Source organism: Schistocerca gregaria, chromosome 4 (genome assembly GCF_023897955.1).
Source record: "Schistocerca gregaria isolate iqSchGreg1 chromosome 4, iqSchGreg1.2, whole genome shotgun sequence".
NCBI classification, from domain to species: domain Eukaryota; kingdom Metazoa; phylum Arthropoda; class Insecta; order Orthoptera; family Acrididae; genus Schistocerca; species Schistocerca gregaria.
The window spans coordinates 76,040,073-76,063,822 of NC_064923.1; the positions used below are offsets into that span (position 1 = coordinate 76,040,073).

The 23,750-nt window shown below is 45.7% G+C and overlaps 1 pseudogene; it reads right to left on the reverse strand.

Moving 5' to 3' along the window:
• LOC126267604 (metallophosphoesterase domain-containing protein 1-like) overlaps window positions 1–23,750 on the reverse strand; it is an 88,191-nt pseudogene that overhangs the window by 10,045 nt on the left and 54,396 nt on the right.

Consider the following 23,750-nt stretch of genomic DNA (forward strand, 5'->3'; position numbering starts at 1 on the left):
ATTATTCCCAATGGAGAGGGAGGGGGCTGCAGTTTTTATCCTGTGGCGTGGCCTGCTAATGTCTCGTGCTGTGTTTTGAGCCTGGTTTACTCCGGAGCGACCACAAAGGGACGAGCATCAGCCAACGAGAATTCTCCCCGGTGTAACGATAGGTGAGCGCGAGCGAATTGCATTTGGTCGCGTTCTGTTCGCATTCGCTAATGTTCAACAAGTTGTCGGTTTTTCAGAGAACCATCTAAGGATCTCCGCTTCGCGGATGGTAGTACAGAAGGCTTTCGTCTGCTGTATTGTTTACTTCTGTTGCTGACACGACTTCACTGAGCGATGCAGGACTCTGGAGAGAGTGTAATGTTGTTAGTAGACGAATATAGATGTCACTAGTACTTCTGGGATCCAAGAGATCCACAGCGCAAATGCTGAAGGAAAAGAAATGCGATTGGTAGAAAATTGACGAAGTACTCAAAGGTCCATCTGAGGACGTGAGAATGATGATAAATTCATGTGAGCATGGAATGGATAAGCAGAGCTTAGTATTTCTTCTTATTAAAAAGGAAAAGCTCAAAAATTTCCTTAAAAGTAGGCCAGTACGAATATGTACCTATTATGCAAATGAAAATTAAAAATAAAAATAAGCAAAGGACCTGATCATTTTAGTTCCTTACGTTCATTATAGCTGTAATTATATGGCTGATGCATGACTGTTGTGCTACAGAGTTTTGATGATAAATAAAAACTGTTTAACCAAAATCATGGTACCTGCCCTCTAGCAAGCTATATAGAAGATTTTATCAAATGTCCTATGTGACACGTCGTATACATATTTTACATTAATCGTATTTTATTGACGCTACAATTCTTGTGTACACTTTAATAAACTATTTCGCATATGTCACTGCAGACAACAGAAATTATATGGTATACTCATATAGCAACTACTGAAATGTGAAACTCTTGTTAATAACAAAACTGTTTCTTCAGATTATGCTGATTGTCCGTAATTGGTATTCGGCTTTTTTAAAGTTCCTCCTAAGTTGTAATGAGAAGCCAACGAGAAGCCACCGGAAACTATCTAACGACGTACGTAAAAAGTTTTGGAATAACGCCAAGGAAAACTTGAGTGCAATTCAGCATCTAAATCCTTCCTTTTGTACGCCAGTTTGCTTACTTCCTCAAAAACACTGCGTTCGTCGTGCAAAATAATCCTGTCTGAACATCAAAGTTTTGCGTCGTTGCTCTAACTATAGGCTACTTTGTTATATCCCGTGTGCAAATCATCAGCGCCAAAAAACAGTAGTACAGCTTTCGTAGGCTGTACTCCTTATCTCGCGTCCTCTTTCTCCCCCCCCCCCCCCCCCCCCCCGTAACGTAAACGCTTGTTCACAAGCCCATTCGAATGGTAGTGAACACTGGCGAATTTGCCAATGCTCGTTAAAACCAGGATTTACATCTATTACATTCTGGTGCGTTCTTGTGTCATCTCGCAAGCGAAAGTGGAAAGACTTATTCGTGCAGTAGCCCAATGTTGTCGACTATAAGGCTACTCGAATTTCATTCCACGAACTAGTTGGCTGGTCAGTGGATTTTCGGATGCTCTTCTAGTCCGGTACAGGCGACAGGCATTTCTTGAGAACGTTTCGAGAACCTCAAGCTTACCTGCAGATTTCTGTCGCTAACGGGATGGGAAATATAACGGCACTGGTAGATTCCGCGTAGTGCATTATTTTGCATGGTCTGTAGCTTCTGAAAATGCGTTTTCCCCACATTGCCCGAAGCTGCACTTCCACAGTCTGTGACTGGGTGAATGTACACCTGAGAATTGATCGGTTCATTTTGGCTCGATAGATCAGACGTCTAACGTAGTAGTGGGTAAAGCGCTCATACTCGTTTTCTGTTACACGATGAACTTGGTGATGTGAGAATCATATCGTAGCATTCGAACTCTTCAAGTAGTTGGATAGCCGGAAGGTCTGGCAGTACTCTTTAGAAAACACCACGGCTTGGCTTTTCGCGATATTAAACCCGATTCGCCTCTGGGTTGTTATCTATCTAGCTCCCGACAAGTTCCTCGCAATCTGCTGTGGAGGGCCACTGTGAGGCGAGCTGCGTCCTCCACACAGACGGCTCTCATTACTCGTGGCATCAATGGTATGGATTCTGTGGACGGAAAACTCAACGTGGCCGAATACCGACCCTTGCGGCACCCGAGCGGAGGGTGTTGACTTTCCAGCTCTCACGACGAACGTCCGTCCTCGTAGATAGCTTTACTTTCACGTAGGATCCAGAGGCTTCTGACATGTGTACCTCGTGTAGCAGTTCTTGATGCCAGACACTGTCGAACGCATTCATTATGTGTAAAAAGAGTGGCCCCGCAGTATTCTCCGTTATTGTAGACTGTCACGATTTATTTGACCACTGTGGGTAGCTGCTGTATAGTCGAGTGGCCTTCGCGAAAGCCAACCAGTGCTGGAAGTAAGATAATGACCTCGGCGAGAGTTGAATGCAGTACTCGGTACGTGGCGCCTCGCTACACGACACTGTTGCTACAGACGTTTCGCTCTGTGCATGAAAAATAACTGCGAAAAATCAATGTCGTTCTTTGTGTATATGACGAGTCTTAAGGGACTAGGACGCAGTCGCCAGTCACTAAAAAATGGAACGGTGCGTACACACGAATCAGATGACGGCATCGTTCTTGAAGCTAACTATCGGCTTCGTTTAAGCATCCTTCATAGTGTTTTAGTCTCGCATCATGTACGGTTACTACTTTTACCGACGCCACATTCTTTGACAATCTGGCAGATAGTCAATCGAGCATTGTAGTGTTGACAATGCGAGGACTTTTATTCGCGCGAGCGAACGTTTTTAATAGTCAGCGCGTCTCCGAAGGCGAGTCGAAACAGTCAAATTAGAGGTCCGACGTTACGCGAACCAAAAAAAAAAATGGCTCTGAGGACTATGGGACTTAGCTTCTGAGGTCATCAGTCCCCTACAACTTAGAATTACTTAAACCTGACTAACCTAAGGACATCACACACATCCATGCTCAGGACGGGTTCGAACCTGCGACCGTAGCGGTCGCGCGGTTCGAGACTGAAGCGCCTAGAACCGCTGGGCCACATCGGCCGGCTACGTGGAACAGAAACGACCACGAAATTGCATATTAACGTAGACGACCAGTAGAGCTTGGGAAAAGTGACGAGAGGAAGAATGTGTGATACGGATAAAAAGGTTTCGATAAGATGATTTGTTCAAGAGAGAAGAGAGTTGTTCCACACTACTTTCTATAAGAGTGTATCATTCTAGCGTGTGAGTTACGGTAGGCGATGGAGCACGGCTCGCAGGTTGCCGCCGGTATCGCTCCTGTAGCTCAGCCACGCCCCCGCGGGCACGCTCCACAGCCCCTTAATACCGGTGTTTACGGCTTGCGGGCTGCGGGCGTTCTTCCGGCGAGGCCTCCGGAAGCTCGCAGAAGCGGCAGGTGGCGGAACCCACAGCGAGGCCCAGCTGCCACTCCGCAGCTGCACTGCCTGCCCGCAGGGGAAACACGTCCCTCTCATATGCGACACAAGTTTGTCTCTTACTGGGCTTCTTAGCACCTGCCGACTATTTTATATTACCGAGAGCCGCGTCTGGGTTACCAAACTAACTCGTCTTTTCCGTAAAGTTATTCACCGTGAACCAAGGCTATGTTTTTGTATCTGAGGTCCCTGAAGGCTGGCTATACCGATGTTAAACATGCACAGCAGTGAACTGACTTCACTTAAGCATAATCAATGTTAGAGCTCATTTTATTACTTCTCTTCAAACAACATTAATCATGGAATGAAAACACACAGCAACAGAACGTACCAGCGTGACTTCAAACACTTTGTTACAGGAAAGGTTCAAAATGTCCTCCGTTAGCGAGGATACATGCATCCAACCTCCGTCGCATGGAATCCCTGATGCGCTGATGCAGCCCTGGAGAATGGCGTATTGTATCACAGCCATCCACAATACGAGCACGAAGAGTCTCTACATTTGGTACCGGGGTTGCGTAGACAAGAGCTTTCAAATGCCCCATAAATTAAAGTCAAGAGGGATGAGGTCAGGAGAGCGTGGAGGCCATGGAATTTGTCCGCTTCTACCAATCCATCGGTTTGTTGAGAAGCGTACGAACACTTCGACTGAAATGTGCAGGGGCTCCATCGCGCATGAACCACATTTTGTGTCGTACTTGTAAAGGCACATCCCGTATGAAATCATGATAACGTGCTCCATTGAGCGTAGGAGGACGAAACTAAAATGAGCTCTAACATGGAAATTAAGCGTTTCCGGACACATGTCCACATAACATCTTTTCTTTATTTGTGTGTGAGGAATGTTTCCTGAAAGTTTGGCCATACCAGGGAAGCTTATGACAGTAGACTCGCTAGACGACATTAAATATTTAATGTTGTTCTCTTTTCAACACCGAAGTCTCTTCGTTCAACTCGCCTCTTTCGCTAGAATTTTGCCATGCTCTCTATCACGAATGTTTCACACGTGCAGTTCACAACGTTTTCATGTATTGTTTAGACGGATGTTAAAAAAAAAAAAAGTGATTCAAATGGCTCTGAGCACTATGGGACGTAACATCTGAGGTCATCAGTCCCCTAGGACTTAGAACTACTTAAACCCAACTAACCTAAGGACATCACACACATCCATGCCCCAGGCAGGATTCGAACCTGCGAACGCAGCGGTCGCGCAGTTCCACACTGTAGCACCTAGAGCCGCTCGGCCACCCCCGTTGGCGGATGTTAAGATCAAAAGGCATTTTCGTAGCAGTTCTGTCTAATACGTTTCCTTTTGAATGTTCCTGACAGATTAAAACTGTGTGCCGGACCAAGACTCGAACTCGGGACCTTTGCCTTTCGTGAGCTAGTGCTCCACCAATTGAGCTACCCAAGCACGACTCACACCCCGTCCTCACAGCTTTACTTCCTTCAGTACCTCGCCTCCTACCTTCCAAAATTTACTGAAGCTCTCCTGCGAACCTTGCATAACTAGTAGCACTCCTGGAAGAAAGGATATTGCGGAAACATGGCTTAGAGCCTGGGGGATTTTTCCAGATTGAGATTTTCACTCTGCAGCGGGGTGTGCGCTGATATAAAACTTCCTGGCAGATTCCCTGGTAGAGCACTTGCCCGTGAAAGGCAAAGGTACCGAGTTCGAGTCTCGGTCCGGCACACAATTTTAATCTGCCAGGAAGTTTCATATCAGCACACACTCCGCTGCACAGTGAAAATCTCATTCTGGAAGTTTCCTTTTGCTTGTATGGCACTACATTGCCGTGGCACTAGCTAGACATTACGCAGTTCAAACACAGCTTGCCTTCATGGGAAGTGAGCTTCGATAAAATCCTTTCACTATACACAAGTCGAGAAACAGCCAGCGAAGTAAGATGTCCATATTATTTCGGGAAAACTCTCACAGACGCAGATATGAGCAGTTAAGTTAGCCGAACGCATACCAGACATTTTCGTGCGTGCAGTGCCCGAGAGCATGTTCTGGAGGATCAGATTGTACACAGCGGTGTGACTGACCCGCCTGCTATATCGCATTCCGTCCAGCCCAACTGTTGGTTCTTCCCAAAGTCAAACACTGCACTTATCGGACACATGCGGTCCCGAGCGTTACCCGACTGGACGCTGTACATCTGGTCGACTGATGTTTTGCTCCGTTTAACAAAGTCAGTAGCGTCTGACTGAGCATTTGGCAGAGCAGCTCGCTGAATACATTTAAATAAGAAACAAACTCTGCGTTAAAGCAAAAGCAGCTCCGAAACATTGCATTTGTCGCTCAGTTATCAGAAAACTTCTCGGTAGCGCCCGCACGAGTGGTTCAACCCGCAGGTCTGCACATCGTAAATGCGACATTGGCAGGTTCCGTCATCTAACACTATGATTACAGTCTCGCCGTGGTCGGACGACAATCGGTGAAATGTAAATGAGTGTTTTCTTCGGTCGAAACGGCCGACGTTCTCAGCACGAAATATTAACCGTGAAAAACAGAGAAGTTTGATCCAAGAAAGAAGGAGCTTCAATTTTTACTTTTTCATGTTACTCACTCTACGTTCCTACTTCAGTCTACACGTGTTACTTCACTTCCAATGTTGTTTGCAAACATTGTAACTTCTTTGGTGTTAATACTCAGTAAATGTCTGAAGATGGCCTTGTAAGCCGAAAACCGGTTAACAGTGAAAGTAATATTGTAGAACAAAGGCAAACTGGTGCTTTTCACACATATGCTGAATGACAGTCATTCACGTTTAACTGTCTTATGTCTGTTTCGCTGAATTTATTTGAGGCTGTGCTGTGCACGAATCACCTCGACTATGTAATAGAACGTTTCTCTCTTCATCTCATGTATTCCTAAAAATTATCTAGTTACTCCAGTAACTGAGGGAGAGAGTTTACGGTTCGCGCCACATTATTTTCTAGAAAGGTACAGCTTAGAATTGATTCTAACCTACAGACGAAGGATGCCGGATGCGCTCTGGTCAAGCTATCGGCCGATGTTGTCGGGCAACTTCTGGCGACGGCATCTAGCGACTGTTGTCGATGCCACTACGATCGCAGCCTGAGGCGCAAGTGACATCTTGACAAATGGCCACGAGAATGAGAGAGAGAGAGAGAGAGAGAGAGAGAGAGAGAGAGAGAGAGAGAGAGAAGGGCCGGGGGGGGGGGGGTGCACGCCTAGAAAGTTAAACAGGTGACCAGCAGCAGTCACTGTCTTGTCTGTTGTGTCGGCTTTGCACTGTTCAGTTGTGTTCTGTTCTGGTGCGCTACTCGGGACCGCCGCCGACCTGCGTGTGGCGCATCGATCGCCACCTGCGCCAAGATGGCGCCAGTGACTCAGGCAGGGCTTCTTCGTGGAAAAGGCTCTGGCTGGGGCCCGCGCCGTTGCTTCCCAGATGCCCCCTCCCCATCTCTTGCGTCTTCTGCCGCTTCCGAGTCAAGCTACACCCTTTACTAAACGAAGCCGTAGAGCCATAAACACCGTTTGCTTTACGTATGTTTTTCGTTAGGGTCCGCCTTTAGCAAAACACAACTTTGTTTTTTTAACCCAAACATGTTTCACTGCAGTTGCAGCATCTTCAGTGGACTTTCATTTTTCATCTGTTAAGGATAAACAATGTTCTTTACTTTTTGTATATATGTACCTATTAGTTTTTAAATCGTAATTACATATATCTGAAAAAAAACAAATTATGAATTCATACCTTTTTAACACATGGTGTGGTTTTTTTGATGTGTTGTTTCTACAGTGACAGTTTTGTTCCACAGTTTGTCATCTGCAACCACCTACCTTAAAGAAGTTAAATTGTTTAAGCCAAAATTACGATTTGAAATGTGTTATTTCTATGCCTGAAAATTAATTGTGTGTGTGTGTGTGTGTGTGTGTGTGTGTGTGTGTGTGTGTGTGTGTGTGTCCGTGTCCGCATTTACATAATGTTTCACTTTCGTTTTCTTTTTCCTCATCTTCATCACTGTGAAACACTGTATATAGTTCCCACTATCACTGTTTCACTGTTTACCTGCTGTGAAAACAAACATGGCGGGCAGTGGAACAATTGAAGGTATAAAAACAAGATGGCTGACAGTGGAACAGTTGAAGGTGTTCCTGGCGGTTGTTCTGAATCACAATAAAACCATACAATGGGTGGGCCATGTAGCCCGTATGCCAGATGGAAGACAGGCGAAGATGGCACTACAGGGGAAACCAAACACCAAACGCCTCAGTGGACGACCAAGTCAGCGCTGGATGGACGACCTTGCTAAGGACCTAGCAGTCCTAGGGATTGAATACACAGAGGAACCGGGCACAAAACAGTAAGGAATGGAGGCAGTTCGTGAAAGCAGCGCGTGGTCTGCAGGGCCTGTGATCGTTGGATATCTATCTATGAATCACATCAAACTAGTCAGAAGTCTGATGACTGATGACTGACAAAAAAAATCAGGAGCTACGATCCAACACTAGAGTTTAGCGAGTAAAACAGGAGAGAGTCGGGTTAAGAACTGTGACACTGACAAGAAGAAACTTACAGCGAATAAGAAGATGTAGGACATACGTGGCCAGTTAAAGAGCTACCTGAATGAGATGTGGTGGCTCCAAGGTCTGGGGAGCTGACGGCGGTCGGGAGGACACTTTATGAGCCCACGCGCCTCCGTTTTTCATCGAAATGACGGCACATGACAAGGATGGCACATGACAAGGATGGCACATGACAAGGATGGCACATGACAAGGATGGCACATGACAAGGATGGCACATGACAAGGATGGCACGTGACAAGGATGGCACGTGACAAGGATGGCACGTGACAAGGATGGCACGTGACAAGGATGGCACGTGACAAGGATGGCACGTGACAAGGATGGCACGTGACAAGGATGGCACATGGCAAGGATGGCACATGGCAAGGATGGCACATGGCAAGGATGGCACATGGCAAGGATGGCACATGGCAAGGATGGCACATGGCAAGGATGGCACATGGCAAGGATGGCACATGGCAAGGATGGCACATGGCAAGGATGGCACATGGCAAGGATGGCACATGGCAAGGATGGCACATGGCAAGGATGGCACGACAGCCGGTCGGCAACCAGTACTTCCCTCGGTCTGATCGCGGAGCTACCTTTTCCTATTATAGAAAACTTACACATGGACTGCCGGACTGCAGTTTGAACGTCATACCTCTTGAATGCAAGTTCACAGTCTCAACCATACCGCCTTCTTATTCGATTCTAGACCCTTGGAAAAGTACTTTTAATTCGTAGGTATGCCCGACGAATTTTTACATCTCGTTGTTGTACACCACTTTTCCTTTTTCCTTAAAGAAATCACATTTATTCCGGCATGATATTCTAAAAAGCATTAATGTACGAAAGTAGATAAAATTCGTGTAGTTATTGTGACTGTTTTGATTGCTGGCGTCATACATTAACCGTAGAAGTGAGCTCAGTTTGAAGTTAGTCGGAACGCAGCACAGCTCGGTCCCTGACATTGATTCGGTCGTATGGAAAGGAAGGTCGATACGGAACCTCCTTCGGCTAATACAAATGGCCTTCGAACAGATAGGATTGCTTAGTGCCTTGCAGTCCATCTACTACACAGGTGGAAACAACTACCGGACGAGACGAGATATATTTTGTGTCAATACGAAAATATAATTCATTATAATGTCGTGCATGGGGATTATAATATCAAACGGACTATAACATACAGGAATCTTCTAACGGGTCTGCCCTGCATTTATTTTGTCCTTAAAGGACAATGTCATTATAATAACAAGGTTTTCCAGACAACACCCTACATCCGAACTATATAAGCGATTCCATTAAGCGTTGTCTGACATTGTTGTAAAGGAATACGTAAACGCCCAGTTTGGAGTTGTTCTTGGAATGCTTCTAAGATGCTTCCATATTTACCTTATGGCTACAACTGCTCTGACTGCGTATTGCCGGGGCCTCGTTCTCTAGAATTTGCGGATCACGTTACACTATCTACTAGCTGTTTCGTATTAACGAGTCTTCTAATCCGAGCAAAACGCGTTACACTACTAGAATGACCATACGATTTGACGCCAATGAAGGTAGGTTTATAAAATTAACAGGATGGACAAAATTTTATGTGAACAGAGTGAACATTGATCCATTAACTGCAATGATCCCTATGTGCTGACTACTTTGCAGTTATAGGTTGTCAAAAATGACAGCCAGTTTAATCGTTGTCGAGAATTTTTTCAAGGTTATGGCTTGGCTGATTGTTAGTATTCGTTAAACACATGGCATGCAGTGGCTAATTTGTGCGTAAAAGCGTGTTTTCTCAAGTTCACAACGTACGTTTATGTACGGTAATAGTTACATGTTGTACATGAATCTCTGCATCACGCACTATTGTGTTTTCTAATCCCTTTGGAGTACCTGTACGTCATTACTTTTATTTATTTCTTTCTTTTGCGTCTCTGACCTTGATACCTATTCGGAGCTCAGGACAGATACCATCTGAAAGGGTTGTTTCGTCTCATTTCCTTTCAGACTGAAATGATTCTTAAAGGTGTTGAGCGAGTGTTAGTGAAACTGAAGAAATTATCTGTAATCGCAACTTCCTGAACTCTGTTGCTGCTTTTCATGTAAACAAATCCATTCATATAGCAGGATTTCCTCCAAACCATTTAGGAACACACTTTGTGTATTGTTTAGTAGCTCAATTCAGACCCAAAGACTCAATACTATTAGTCTGTGTCTGTTGGAATAACGGAAACTGACTGCAGTTAAACCGAAACCACAAGTATTTAGAACTTGTGACGAATTACGGCTTTATCAAAGTATCATTAGATGTTCTTAAGGAAGAAGAAAACAGTCCTGCAATGCTGCACCTTCATGGAATAGTGCTGTACAAGACTGTCATTGGACGTCGTGTTTCAAAATCACTTCTGAAGATTGTTCATTTAAACCAAGACCGGTTAAGAACATTAAATAATAGCGATTTTGAATGTTTAAGGTTAGGTTTAAACAGCAGTCAGAACCTCAAGACAATTTTTCGTCTAAACGCGCTATGTGGCGCATCTGCAAAATACTGGACTCCTGTTTGTGAGGACTCGCTTTGAATCCTGTCTGGGCGAAATTAATCCAAATCCTGCACTGGACAAATGTTGCATGGGACAATGGGGGCCATAACATGACGTTGGTTTTTTGTTGCTAGGTGAGATCGCGTCAGAGATATGAAGGTCAACATCGGAAAAAAAACACAAATGGGGTGCTATTGTTTGGTATTTATTTTCTGATAGCGGCTACCGAGACGAACCCACTGATGTGTTACGGTAAGGTATTTGAAGGTCAACGAAGGACAAAATGGTGGCATGAACGTCCATTTACAGAAAGCGTTCGAAGTGATGACCATTGGTATCAGTGTAGAGCTGCAATCTTTTTATCATGGATTGAGTGGTATTCCTCATCTCTTCAGCGCTTATGGAAACACATGCTTTGACGATTCTCTCTTATATCGTGCAAATAGTAAATATTCGCCGAATACGGCGTTCCATCTAGCGTGCCGTGACATGTAAATACCATTAGATGGTTTCGCAATACAACACTAATAGGAACGGTAAGACTAGTATCGTCGAATCAAGCGAATGTGAATGATGTATTCCTTCGAAGAACAATTCGATATGCTTCTCGTATACGGAGAATGCCAACGAAATTCTTGAGACTAGATATCCTGAACGTCCTCACCCTACACGCCGTACATTTAAATGTGTGTATGATAAATTGAGAACAACTGGATCTTTAACGCATCGGAAACATATCCGTCAAGGGAAAGTTACTAAAGAGGAAATGGAAATTGGTACTCTTGCCACTGTGGTACGAGATCCTAGTGTTAGTTCGCGTCAAATCGCAAGGGAATTTGGCATGAGCCAGAGTAGTGTTTTTCGTGTTCTGCATCCCCATAAACGTCATCCTTACCATAACAGTCTTCACCAGGAATTAACTGGTACGGATTGTATGCTTCGCACCGAATTCTGCTGGTGGGCTCAACTTCAGATTCAGAGGGATGACACATTGATTTGATTTTATTTACTGACGAGGCTACAGTCACCCGAGCCACTGAAATGTTTATTTGCATAACATACATTATTGGGCAACTGAAAATCCATGTTGGCTGCGGCAAGTTACACACCAAAAACCGTTGTCGGTGAATGTATGGTGTGGGATTCTGGGGGACAGAATTATAGGCCCCTGTTTCATCGAAGGAAATCTTAATGGCAGGCAGTACACCACATTCCTGCAAGAAACAGTAGGTCTGTTATTGGAAGAAATACCTTTAGGAACAAGGAACCGAATGTGGTATCAACACGATGGGTGTCCGGCACGTTTTTCGCTGATGGCTAGAAATGAGTTGCAGAGACGATTCCCATATTGTTGGACTGGACACGGAGGAGATGTGTCGTGGGCTCTTGGCCGGCTCGTTCTCCAGACTTGGCAACTCTGGATTTTTACTTGTGGGGACTCGTAAAAGACATCGTTTATAATGACGTTCCAACTACACCTGAAGATACGCGAGAGAGACTTGCGAGAGTATGTGTTTCGATAAGTACCGAAGTGATAAGGAATGCCACTCAGTTTATGATAAGAAGAGTGCAGCACTGCATTGATACCAATGGTCATCACTTCGAACACCTTCTGTAAATGGACGTTCATGCTACATTTGTGACCTTCGTTGTCCATCAAAGACTGTTACACATCAGTGGGTTCGTCCCGACAGCCGCTATCAGCAAATAACTACCAAACTATAGCATCCCATTTAAAAAAACTGATCATATCTCTGAAGCGATTCCACCTAGCAACAAAAATACCAACGTTATATTATGGCCCCCTTGTTCCATGTAACTTTTGTCCCACAAACTTTTCAGCTGCTACCATACCTTTGGAGTTATTGTTGGTGGGCCGGCCGCGGTGGTCTCGCGGTTCTAGGCGCGCAGTCCGGAACCGTGCGACTGCTACGGTCGCAGGTTCGAATCCTGCCTCGGGCATGGATGTGTGTGACGTCCTTAGGTTAGTTAGGTTTAAGTAGTTCTAAGTTCTAGGGGACTAATAACCACAGCAGTTAAGTCTCATAGTGCTCAGAGCCATTTGAACCATTTTTTAAATTCTTGGTGGCAATTGTTAATGACTGACCATGATGCCTCGAATCCAATACAAAAGACCAAAGCAATAAATATGTATGACGGAGAACAGAAAGGCTGTCGTAAGGTGGCGGCGAGGCATTGGCGGGTCGCAGAGAGGCCACCGCTGTACGCCAGAGTCGCTAAGTGGCCGCCTGGTGGCTGGGTAGGGATTATCGCGGCCATCGGCGCGTGCCGCGGCTCCCCCCTCAGCGTCGCGTGGGTGGCTGGAGTGACCGGCCAGGTGGTCGGAAGGGAGAGGACGGAACACGGGAGGCGTTATCACCAACAGCGCGCTCCTATGGGACCTCAGACACTCGCCCAATACCATTAACGCCGGCCTTACTCACACCTGCTGACGTCATGCTGATTAACGGCTTGTTTTACCTCAACGACCCTGTACTAAAAGCAAGCGGTAGCTGCAGAAAGTAATGGAGCCGCTACGTTCACATTTCAACCAAGCTGCTGGCGATTATGATCGCGAGTAGTACTGATCGCGAGTATTTTAAAAAGATTACGTCCATTAATAAGCTTGCTTCCATGGAACAGAGTAACCTATACTCAGCAGTGAATTTAAACCGAAACGAAACTATACAGCTGGCCAATGAAATAGCAACACCATGATGGCGACAGGCAACAAACTTCGACTTGTCACGAAGTAGACTACGTGCTAGGGTATTTGGAATGAATAGCATTTCAGTGCAACATCGCAAAGTAGGTAGGACAAAGGCATTTATTTCCTGTAAGTCCGCAGCTCGTGGTCTCGCGGTAGCGTTCTCGCTTCCCGAGCACGGGGTCCCGGGTTCGATTCCCGGCGGGGTCAGGGATTTTTCACCTGCCTCGTGATGACTGGGTGTTTGTGTCGTCTTCATCATCATCATCAATCATCCCCATTACGGTCGGAGGAAGGCAATGGCAAACCACCTCCACTAGGACCTTGCCTAGTATGGCGGCGCGGGTCTCCCGCGTCGCTCCCCTACGCTCGGTAAACGGAGTATGGGACTCATCATCATCATCAAGTAAGTGTTTGAGATCTGGAGAACGTGCTGACCATAGAACACACTGCACAGAAGTGCGTCAAGACAGCATGCGGTCTTGTGTTATCTTGTTGAACTCTATGCCCAGCTATGTCAAGAGCTGTTAAGGTGCCAGAGGTTGCGTGCTGTGTACTATATTTCGCACCATATATGTCCCCAAGTCACAAATTTTATCATGTATTCGTTCTACTATATGGACATGCACAATGAAAGAAATTTGCTGTTTTAATGGCCAGCAGCGTAAAATCAATCATGCCTAAAGGAAAAGTAGGAACGGCCAAGACCATACTCATATTGTTCGCTGATGGTGATGCTCTCTGTAGCAAAGCATCTTTGGTGGACGATTGTAAGGAAAGGCTACTCAAGTCAGTGTTTCCTTTAAGTTTAGTAAATGATCGTCCTTAATTACCGGTAAAAGAAGAATGTATCCAGAACAATATCCTATGCAGTTGCAAGATCAGCAGCCAATGCGTGATGAAAGTCAGTACCATTCAATACATACAAGTTATTCTACAAAGCGAAAGTGAACAGAAACGAAGAAGTGAAATCAGTAGTGGCGAAAGACAAGGTTTATGACTGAAACTTCCTGGCAGATTGAAACTGTGTGCCGCACCGAGGCTCGAACTCGGGACCTTTGCCTGTCGCGGGCACGATTGTTTCGAGAATTCTGTGAGTCTTTTTACAAAACCAGCGTGCAAGTCACCAGTGCTACCTATTTCAGAATTCCGATCCGGTATTTATCGTTCATGTCAGATGGGTGTAACAACGTGTGACAAGATCTATAAGAAACACACTGCTGGTATCTTAACAGGTCAGTGTAGCCCATAATAAGTGTGGAGAAGTATTCTTGTCTCTTAAACGAGAATCGTTTTTGTGAAGAGGCCATTGTTCTCGCCAAACACTGTTACTCGTAGTACACTATGCAACAATTATAACAGCTGCATCGTGCATCCTTGGTGGGGATTGTGGAGTAAAATGACTAAGCAAGTGAGCCGTGCACGGCTCGTGTTCATCCCATTAATTGTTTGTCATCTTCTGTTATGGTAGTGCCGCCTCGTTTTCTGGCGTCACTAACTTCCTGCCTTACTTGCCCGTGAGTGGCAGCAGCAGCAGCGCGTATAGATAAGCGCACTGTCGTACCATCTCTGGAGCCACCGATAGTATTTCCAAGTCGTCGTGTAGTGCGTAGTGAGTGAGTGGGAGACGCACCAGCAGGGCAGTCGCGACGGAGCAGCAGTCCAGTCGGTCGGTTGGCGTGGAGCAGCAAGCAAGCCCCCATCGCGCGGGGTCGGGCTGGAGCCGCTGGCGACGTGCACGCGCGGTTGGGGGGTGAGGTGCTGCTTGCGAGTGCTACGAAGTTCGTCGCCCACCGATCTTGGACATATTATCGAGCCTCAACTGTTTACATATCTTCGTTTGATTCTGGTTGTCACTTATGGGACATTCCTGCGAGCAACAACGTGTGTGTATTCAAATCGGCTAAGATTCCAGCCGTCTTCCGGTGAAATTTAACTTAATTTATTCCCTGTTATTGAAGTTCACCGGCGGTATCTTCTGCCTTGTGGCCGTTGACGTTCCGGTTACCTACCCTGGTCGTCGACGTAATTTTAGGCAGTGTATTTCCCTTGTGTTGTTGCTGTCCAGCACTGCGTGTAGTTCGACAGCTGAGGTGTTGTTGGTCGTTGTGGGCGCCAATATTCTGTGTGTCGCGTACTGAAATATTTCAGTCGTTTTGCTGGTTGCGTAGAGCGGAACTGATTTGGTTGATTGGTCGGTCGGCTGTCTGTCCGTTGGGTTACCTTCACATTAAAAAGTCGTTGGACAGGCTGCCTGTCTCTCCTAAACGGGACTTAGTATTACTATCCCAGGCCAACCCTTGGAAACTTCTGAGCGCCGTTCCTTGTGTGTTACGCAGTATTTTCCCTGCTTGGTTCAAGTGGCTCTGAGCACTATGGGATTTAACATCTTAGGTCATCAGTCCCCTAGAACTTAGAACTACTTAAACATAACTAACCCAAGGACATCACGCACATCCATGCCCGAGGCAGGATTCGAACCTGCGACCGTAGCAGTCTCGCGGTTCCGGACTGAGCGCCTAGAACCGCGAGACCACCGCGGCCGGCTTCCCTGTTTGGTATTTAGTTATTTGGTTGATGTGTGGCTTTCAGCTGAATATCAATATCTCTTAAATTAATGTTCTTGTCTTGCCCTTAAGACATGAGGTTGTTATATTTTTATATGGGGGCCTTCAGCCGAATTTTACTGGAGAGGTTTTAAGATAAGGACTTCTGCCTTTAGATTGAAACTCTTTCTAGGCCTTAAGCCATTAAACATATTTTGTTGATACGTGGCCTACAGCTGAGTATTAGTATCTCTTAAATTAACGTCCTTGTCTTGCCCTTAGGGCACGAGCGTTTTGCATCCTTGTTGTAATATTGTGTGTTGATAAATAAAGTTTATATATTGAGTGCAACTGGCAGGAACTCGTTTTCGCCCCTTTCCATAAACTAATCCGCTCTGTCCTGGTACCACAGGCATTTCAGGAAGTAACGGAACAGTTGACATAATCTAGAGGTAATACTTTTTTAGGGAAACGCGAACAGGAGAGGACACACACACACACACACACACACACACACACACACACACACACACACACACACAGAGAGAGAGAGAGAGAGAGAGAGAGAGAGAGAGAGAGAGAGAGAGAGAGAGAGCAGCGACCCCGTGCAGGTTGGAACGGCAGGAATGCGGCCGGCGCAGGCGACGCCCCGCGCGGCATGGCGACCTCGGCAGCCAGCGGATCGATGCGGCACACAGCCGCGGCCGGCGTACGTGCGAGCAGCGGGCGGCCAGCCGTGACGCGAGGCGAGGAGGGGAGGGTACACCACTCTACACTCACCCGCCAGGGACCGGCGCTCGTTCCCGCTCACCGACAACCAGTCCAAGTACCGGGGACGCAAAAGAGTTGCGGAGCGATTCTCCTAACAGGAATGGAGACACGCCCTACGATAGATAATCTACCTCGAGACCAATTGGGATTAAGGTGAGCACGTTCAACACCGTCGCTACAACTGACACTTGTCGAAAAGGCCACAATGGCTTTCAGTTATTAAAAGTACATTGGCGTGATTCTGCTAGACGTTTCACAGCGTTAGACGCCATCTGGCACAGTGTACTGTTATATAAAATTTATACGCTACAAAGGATATAAGGGCAGGAACACCTCAGGACTCCGTAGTAAGCCCCACCCATTATAATATACACTGAAGAGCCAAAGTAACTGGTACACCTGCCTACTATCGCGTAGGGTGCTTACGACCACGCAGAAGTCCCGCAACAATCGACTAATGTCTGAAATAGTACTGGAGGGAATTGACACCACGAATCCTTCAGGACAGTCCATAAATCCGTAAGAGTACGAGGGGTGGAGATCTCTTCTGAACAGCACGTTGCAAGGCGTGCCAGAGATACTCAGTAACGATCATGTCTGGCGAGTTTGGTGGCCATCAAAAGTATTTAAACTCTGAAGAGTTTTTCTGGAACCACTTGTAGCAATTATGGTCGTGTAAGATGTCGCATTTTCCTCCTACTATCGCCCAAGCCCATCGGAATGCCGAATGGACATGAATGGATGCAGGGGATCAGACAGGATGCTTATGTACGTGTCACCTGCCAGAGTCGTATCTATACGTATCAGGGGTCCCATCACTCCAACCGCACACTTCCCTCACTATTACCGAGCCTCCAACACCTTTAAAAGCCCCCTGCTGACATGCAATGTCCATGGTTCAAATGGCTCTGAGCACTATGGGACTTAACTTCTTTGGACATCAGTCCCCTAGAAGTTAGAACGACTTAAACCTTACTAACTTAAGGACAGGACATCACACACACACACACACACACACACACACACACACACACACACACACACACACACACACCCGAGGCAGGATTGGAAACTGCGACCGTAGCGGTCGCGGGGTTCCAGACTGTAGCGCCTACAGCCGCTCGGTCACTTCGGCCGGCGTAGTGTCCATGGATTCATGCGCTTGTATTCATGCTCGTACACGCCCATCAGCTCGGTACAACTTGAAACGAGACTCAGCCGACGAGGCAACATGTTCCTAGTCATCGAAAGTCCAACCTCGCTGTTGCCGGACCAAGGCGAGGCGTAAAGCTCTGTGTCGTGCAGTCATCAAGGGTACACGAGTGGGCCTTTGGCTCCGGAAGCCAATATCGATGATGTTCCATTGAATGGTTCTCACGCCGACACTTGTTGATGGCCCAGCACTGAAATCTGAAGCAATTTTTGGAAGGGTTGACTTGCGTGGCGTTGAACGATTCCCTTTAGTCGTCGTTCGACCCGTTCTTGCATCATCTTATTCCGATGGCAGTGATGTCGGAGATAAAACGTTTTAACGGATTCCTGATAATCACGGTACACCACGTTGAAACACTTAAATCTTGAAAACCTGCCATTGTAACAGCAGTAACCGATCTAACAACCGCGCCAGATGACTTGTCTTATATAGGCATTGCCGACCGCAGCGCCATGTTCTGCTTGTTTACATTTCTCTGTATTTGAATACGCTTCCCTACACCAGTCCAAACCTACAGCATTCCAGAGAAGATTTTAAGAGGCGTGCCACATCATCTCTAGGTCGTCACCTAACTGGCGCACTGCCTTTATTGCATATACAGGGTGTTTCAAAAATGACCGGTATATTTGAAACGGCAATAAAAGCTAAACGAGCAGCGATAGAAATACACCGTTTGTTGCAATATGCTTGGGACAACAGTACATTTTCAGGCGGACAAACTTTCGAAATTACAGTAGTTACAATTTTCAACAACAGATGGCGCTGCAAGTGATGTGAAAGATATAGAAGACAACGCAGTCTGTGGGTGCGCCATTCTGTACGTCGTCTTTCTGCTGTAAGCGTGTGCTGTTCACAACGTGCAAGTGTGTTGTGGACAACATGGTTTATTCCTTAGAACAGAGGATTTTTCTGGTGTTGGAATTCCACCGCCTAGAACACAGCGTTGTTGCAACAAGACGAAGTTTTCAACGGAGGTTTAATGTAACCAAAGGACCGAAAAGCGATACAATAAAGGATCTGTTTGAAAAATTTCAACGGACTGGGAACGTGATGGATGAACGTGCTGGAAAGGTAGGGCTACCGCGTACGGCAACCACAGAGGGCAACGCGCAGCTAGTGCAGCAGGTGATCCAACAGCGGCCTCGGGTTTCCGTTCGCCATGTTGCAGCTGCGGTCCAAATGACGCCAACGTCCACGTATCGTCTCATGCGCCAGAGTTTACACCTTTATCCATACAAAATTCAAACGCGGCAACCCCTCAGCGCCGCTACCACTGCTGCACGAGAGACACTCGCTAACGATATAGTGCACAGGATTGATGACGGCGATATGCATGTGGGCAGCATTTGGTTTACTGACGAAGCTTATTTTTACCTGGACGGCTTCGTCAATAAACAGAACTGGCGCATATGGGGAACCGAAAAGCCCCATGTTGCAGTCCCATCGTCCCTGCATCCTCAAAAAGTACTTGTCTGGGCCGCCATTTCTTCCAAAGGAATCATTGGCCCATTTTTCAGATCCGAAACGATTACTCATCACGCTATCTGGACATTCTTCGTGAATTTGTGGCGCTACAAACTGCCTTAGACGACACTGCGAACACCTCGTGGTTTTTGCAAGATGGTGCCCGGCCACATCGCACGGCCGACGTCTTTAATTTCCTGAATGAATATTTCGATGATCGTGTGATTGCTTTGGGCTATCCGAAACATACAGGAGGCGGCGTGGATTGGCCTCCCTATTCGCCAGACATGAACCCCTGTGATTTCTTTCTGTGGGGACACTTGAAAGACCAGGTGTACCGCCAGAATCCAGAAACAATTAAACAGCTGAAGCAGTACATCTCATCTGCATGTGAAGCCACTCCGCCAGACACGTTGTCAAAGGTTTCGGGTAATTTCATTCAGTGACTACGCCATACTATTGCTACGCATGGTGGATATGTGGAAAATATCGTACTATAGAGTTTCCCAGACTGCAGCGCCATCTGTTGTTGACAATTGTAACTACTTTAATTTCGAAAGTTTGTCTGCCTGAAAATGTACAGTTGTCCCAAGCATATTGCAACAAACGGTGTATTTCTATCGCTGCTCGTTTAGTTTTTATTGCCGTTTCAAATATACCGGTCATTTTTGAAACACCCTGTAAAAGCCTAGCAGCGAACACCAAGCGACAACAGGCTTTACAACTCAACTCATACCTTGGACCACTTCGGCACGCTCTCTAGGAGTTGTTCTGCATAAAACAACAAAATACTGTACTTCGACGAATCTTTCATCCTACCTCGGACCCAGAGACTTCCTGTCCAGGAACCTCCATGAAGCAGTGGAGGAAAAAATGCAGATGCAAAGAATTAAAGATCACGTCATGAAGATGTACCAGCAGACAACTCTAATTCCGCCGCTAGGTCGCTGGAACGAAGACTAGAATTGCAACTTGCAACCAGTAACTCTACTAAAGAGAGAGAGAGGCACCCAGAAAGAGCATAGGTCTATCCAAAAAATAAAATTAGATACCACAATAAAAAACGAAGTTTCTCTGAATCCTTATCAGGCGAAGAGCACTTACTCGTAACACAACAAGTTAAATTGTACTACACACTCTCACGTTAAGTCACCTGATGAAAGGTGCGGACAGCAGCGCCAGAGCTTCACATTCAGTCTGGTGAATATAAGTTTTACGTGGCTCACGACAATGTGTTTGCCGTGGTCTGCACTTGACATATTAATTATACGATCATTTAAAGCGGTATCTTGCGCCAGGGACTGATGAGGACTAAATCAATGTATACTGAGTGACATGGAATGATGAGGAAACCGTTCAGATATGTTGGGCCTGCAATGTAATGAAGTGACGAAAATTCGTGCCAGCCCGATATTCGAAACCAGATTTCGTGCTTATCATTTGCAGTCGTCAAGTTAAGCTATCTGAACACGTCTCCAGACTTGACTCAAACTTTCGTTACATTAGGAACAAATTATATTGGAACCATTACACAGATAATTTTGTGGGGAAGGCAAAGACTGCTTTCTCCTGGCAGAATACAGATCTAGTAAAATACTCCCTACGTTACGCTTGTCCGTCCTCTTCGCGAGTACTGCTGCTCTGTATGGGAACCTTACCAACTAGGATAGGTGGAAGACGAAGAAGTTGAAAGATGGGCAGCTCATGTTGTGTTGTCATGCAATGGGTGGAACAAGAGGGTGAGAGGGTCATGGCTGTGGATATGGAGTTTTTCGTTGCGCCGAGAAAGGAGCGGTAGAAAAATAGTCTAAAGTTGTTATTTGAAACTCCTGCCGAACACTTAAAATGTGAGTTGCAGAGTAGTCATGTAGTTGTGTATATAGATTTTGGCAGTGCCCTATAAGAAACTACAAAATGATTCCAAAAGAGATACTTGAAGCACAAAGTCAATAATGAAAGGAGGAGAAATAGCAGAAAACGTAGCCCCTGATATCCCGAAAACGCTAAGCTGTCCAAAAAGTCACCTCTTAATTGTCTGACGAGTAGTTATATGTGGATAAGGTAATTCCAAGACTTACTGTAATACCTATACTTAAAAGAGATATCAGTCTCGTTATATTGAGATCCCAGTGGATACTAATCTTAAGACAGTAGTATGACAACAGCAGAATATTCAAAATAACCAGTCACAAATTAATTTACTAGTTTTGTACCAAGTTCCAATGTACAAGAACTTTTCCTTACAGTTGAATTTCTCATTTTCCTACCAAAGGAAGACAACAAGAAAGAATACTGATGTAAAGAAAATTTTATGCTTAGTACTTCGATACTTAATACTTCAAACGAGTAATAGAAAATTAACCCACTAAACAGAGTTATTGCAGCTTATGCTGTTATACCACCCAGTCACCGCAGAAGTGACCTTTGCGAGTATTTTTTCCATCGTAAGACACCAAACACAATTACGGGAAAACTCAGTACTGCAAGTGTACTTCACAGTATCGTGGAGGAAAGGTGAACGGAAAGGAAAGCATAAAATAAAGGAAGGGAACATGCTTGCAAGTAAATAAACAAACTCCATCTTATGTAACGCTGTAAGTAGTAGATACCTGTGTGACGAGCAACAACTGAATTGAAACTGACGGGCAGAGAGAACGCTTGTAAACTTGTTCCATGGAGCAGAGTCTGTAACGTCTCCTCGTGGATGTATTGCAAACATTACACTGTCAAGAGGTGTGGTGAAAACGTTCCATTATACCTCTACTGGAAATTATACTGTATTAGCCTGAAGTACGGATCTACAACAACACACGTTTATTAACGCAGATCCCGAGTCAGAATGTAACGGATCACGAACGAATTCAAAATGCGGTGATCCAAATGGGAAAAGCGAATGAAAAATAAAAAATGGTGTACACATAAGGCGTGGGGAACATGCTTTGAACGTCGACAGAAAGCAAAGGCGGAAAGTAGATTCTTAATAAGAAGACGGAGGTGTCAGTTTCAAAAGGGGTGCCGGCTCCCCGTGTCGTCATACGTCATACGTGTCTGAGGCGGTACCGAACTGCTACCAATTGCGCAGCACACCTTCCTGCACATTCGTCACTGCGACCTTCTCTCGAAAGTTCCAGACGCTATTTTAGTGTCTGTTTAGCAGAACGCCACGGCAGTGGTTTTTTGCTCGCGACGATGATAGCGGAGACATCTGTCAAAAGCTCGAGTGTTTTATCCGATCAAGGAGATTTTCTTTTCATAAAAGATTCAGCTGAAGGAAAACAGACCTCGTCCAGCAAGAAACGGTATCACTCATACGTCTAGAGAATTTGCAGTGATAAAAGAAATAAGCGTTTATTAACATGTTCACTCGTTCGACATTTTTCGTAATGTGACTTCCATAAATTCGTGTTGCCCCTTACATTTGCATCTTTTCGCGACAATTCCTCCCTCCCCCATCTCGCCGTCGCCCCTTTTCGCTCTCTGCGGCCACAACAACTATTAAGTTTTCCAAATCTTTCTTACAATACAAATTCATCAGTCACACATATCAGAAAACAGAATTTCAATGGGTATGTGGTAAGCTTTCGGGCCACGCCACGCACACCGCTAAGTGAGGCCCCGAGGCTATACTTTAAAAGACGCTACAGGCGTACCGAAATGCGAACAGATATTGCGGGCCCGCAGCAAAGCAGGTCCCTTGCGATGCCTGCAGCCTCCTCTGCTCGGTGATTACTTGTTCGCGCAGCAAAGTATAAGACAAAAGAACAAAAGAGCTCACAGATCGGTTTTTTCGCCGCACTGAACAGAATACTGGACGTGCACACAAAAGACGTTCAACTCCGCTCGTTGTGAGTACCGAACAATTCGGAGGGAAAATAATGTAGGTGTTATACGCGTATGGGCTTCGCATTACGACAGCATAATGGTAAGTCCGGAAAACTGCAGCGAAACAGAGGGAACATTTGATTAGCAGCAAGGCTCTTGGTAAACGCGATTCTTTTAACTTACAGACATGTGCAACGTGCGGCTGTTGTTTGGAACCTGTGATAAGTGATCTATACAAAACGTTTCTTAGAAATGGATGAAAGCGAGTTTGGTACAGTGACAAATCATTGTGATAGTGTAATCTGAGCTTCAGACACAAACTGAGCTAAAGGAAAATCTTGGGGGCAAGACATTTTATTTCCGGATAAATTACTTGTAAAGTTGTACACGTATTGTCATATCTCTGGCTTGGTTGCTGAGTATCTTTGCGGGCAGGCGCATCTGCAGAGTCGAGCATGGGACACGGAACTGTTATGGTGTGTTGTGAGTAGCTCTGCATGTAAGAGGCATTGTTATTATGGAAGTTCAAGTGTTGCTGCAAGTGCTATTACAGTCAAGTGATGGAATATGGAAGTGATTCAGAGGAAAGTGCGTAATGATGTAATTAAAAATGAGCAGTGCCGCCAA